Genomic DNA, 2,500 nt, shown 5'->3' with positions numbered 1-2,500 from the left:
CATTGCCGGCGGGAGACAACACGCGCCACCTACGGTGGCCGGCAGCTCCAACGCCAGCGCCACAGAAGGACAAAAGCCCCACTTGGGTGCCGAAGCGAACTCTCCCAGCACAGCGCACGCGCCAACACGTCCGCACAGCTGCGATACAATCCACCTGCGAGAACCGCAGAGGCGACCGAGCAGCAGACGGCGTCGCGGCGCCGAGCGCCGGGCGGCGGCGCATCCTCAGCGCACACAGTCCTCAATCGGACCAGCACACTGCAGATGTCCACCGCGCTTCGCACCGGGCCCGCGAGGACCTACTTTGGCCGCACGGCGCCGCGTGCAGGGTGCGCCGGCGCGCAGCTGCGCCGCCTGCCGCCTCCGTCGGCCGGCGCGCCTGCCACTGGCCGCCCCCACCAGCCGGCTGTAGCGCGTGCGCCCACGCACCGCGCGGCCAGCACGCCGGAAGGCCCCCCCTCACCGGCCGGGGACGGTCCCACCCAGCCACCGCCGCGTATCGCTTCACACCCACATGCCATTCACGTTCGTGGGCATGGTGGGTATCGCTGAAACAACCGGTTGGTAGCTCAACCGATCGTCGCCATCACTGATTCACCTCTAGCGAGAACAACCGCACCACAACGGTTTACCAGTTCTTCATTTGCGTAACGTCACCAGCAAACGTAGACGTCCATCGCCATTTGCAAATTCAACGATTGTTGCATGCCTGTGTCAGGTGTCACGACACACTATGTCTGCCCACATACACGCAACAACATGTGCACGCTTCGCGAACACGTGGAAGGTGGCCCCCGTACGTATGCGATGTCCATTGCGCGAACGACTGTCAACCGGCCTCTGTCGCATGTCGCAGATGTGGAACGCAGTGCACCATGCTATCACGGTGTGTGAGAAGAGACGACTACGTCTGACAACACGCGCCACTACATCAACAGACGGCTCATGCTGATCGCCATCCACGGCATACCATACTGCAATCCAGCTCTTATAGGGAGACGACACGTAGCTGAGTGCACAATATTTGGACCGTATGGTTCGCCGTTGTTGGCGCAGTCGTGGTACGGTCACACATGTACCACGATGTATCATTCAGTACATGAGGACCAATGTGCGGTACAGTGTGTGATTTGGACGTACAACATCAGCGGACAGTTGCCACAAGCCGTACCACAACGTAGGCTGTGCTTCGCCATGCGAATGCCAATGAACAACTGCGAAGGGCATTGAGCATGTACGTCCTGCCGCCATCCGCATTACAGTGTATAGCTGCAAGGTGTTTAACATGAAGCGATACTCTGGGGACCGGGCAGTGCGAGTAGCAAACTATATTGCGGGGGTTGCAGTTAGGCAACACTACACTAATTTAACGCGTCGTATGACAATTACAGAGCAGGTTAAGGCCCAACGTGTGTTGGGTTAAGGCCCAACGTGTGTTGGGTTAAGGCCCAACGTGTGTTGGGTTAAGGCCCAACGTGTGTTGGGTTAAGGCCCAACGTGTGTTGGGTTAAGGCCCAACGTGTGTTGGGTTAAGGCCCAACGTGTGTTGGGTTAAGGCCCAACGTGTGTTGGGTTAAGGCCCAACGTGTGTTGGGTTAAGGCCCAACGTGTGTTGGGTTAAGGCCCAACGTGTGTTGGGTTAAGGCCCAACGTGTGTTGGGTTAAGGCCCAACGTGTGTTGGGTTAAGGCCCAACGTGTGTTGGGTTAAGGCCCAACGTGTGTTGGGTTAAGGCCCAACGTGTGTTGGGTTAAGGCCCAACGTGTGTTGGGTTAAGGCCCAACGTGTGTTGGGTTAAGGCCCAACGTGTGTTGGGTTAAGGCCCAACGTGTGTTGGGTTAAGGCCCAACGTGTGTTGGGTTAAGGCCCAACGTGTGTTGGGTTAAGGCGCAACATAGGTTAGGTTAAGGCGCAACATAGGTTAGGTTAAGGCGCAACATAGGTTAGGTTAAGGCGCAACATAGGTTAGGTTAAGGCGCAACATAGGTTAGGTTAAGGCGCAACATAGGTTAGGTTAAGGCGCAACATAGGTTAGGTTAAGGCGCAACATAGGTTAGGTTACGGCGCAACATAGGTTAGGTTAAGGCGCAACATAGGTTAGGTTAAGGCGCAACATAGGTTAGGTTAAGGCGCAACATAGGTTAGGTTAAGGCGCAACATAGGTTAGGTTAAGGCGCAACATAGGTTAGGTTAAGGCGCAACATAGGTTAGGTTAAGGCGCAACATAGGTTAGGTTAAGGCGCAACATAGGTTAGGTTAAGGCGCAACATAGGTTAGGTTACGGCGCAACATAGGTTAGGTTAAGGCGCAACATAGGTTAGGTTAAGGCGCAACATAGGTTAGGTTATGGCGCAACATAGGTTAGGTTACGGCGCAACATAGGTTAGGTTACGGCGCAACATAGGTTAGGTTAAGGCGCAACATAGGTTAGGTTAAGGCGCAACATAGGTTAGGTTAAGGCGCAACATAGGTTAGGTTAAGGCGCAACATAGGTTAGGTTA

The sequence above is a fragment of the Schistocerca americana genome, unplaced genomic scaffold (genome assembly GCF_021461395.2).
Source record: "Schistocerca americana isolate TAMUIC-IGC-003095 unplaced genomic scaffold, iqSchAmer2.1 HiC_scaffold_380, whole genome shotgun sequence".
Lineage (NCBI taxonomy): Eukaryota > Metazoa > Arthropoda > Insecta > Orthoptera > Acrididae > Schistocerca > Schistocerca americana.
The sequence above is the reverse complement of the archived record's forward strand: the minus strand, read 5'-3'. Positions refer to the sequence as shown.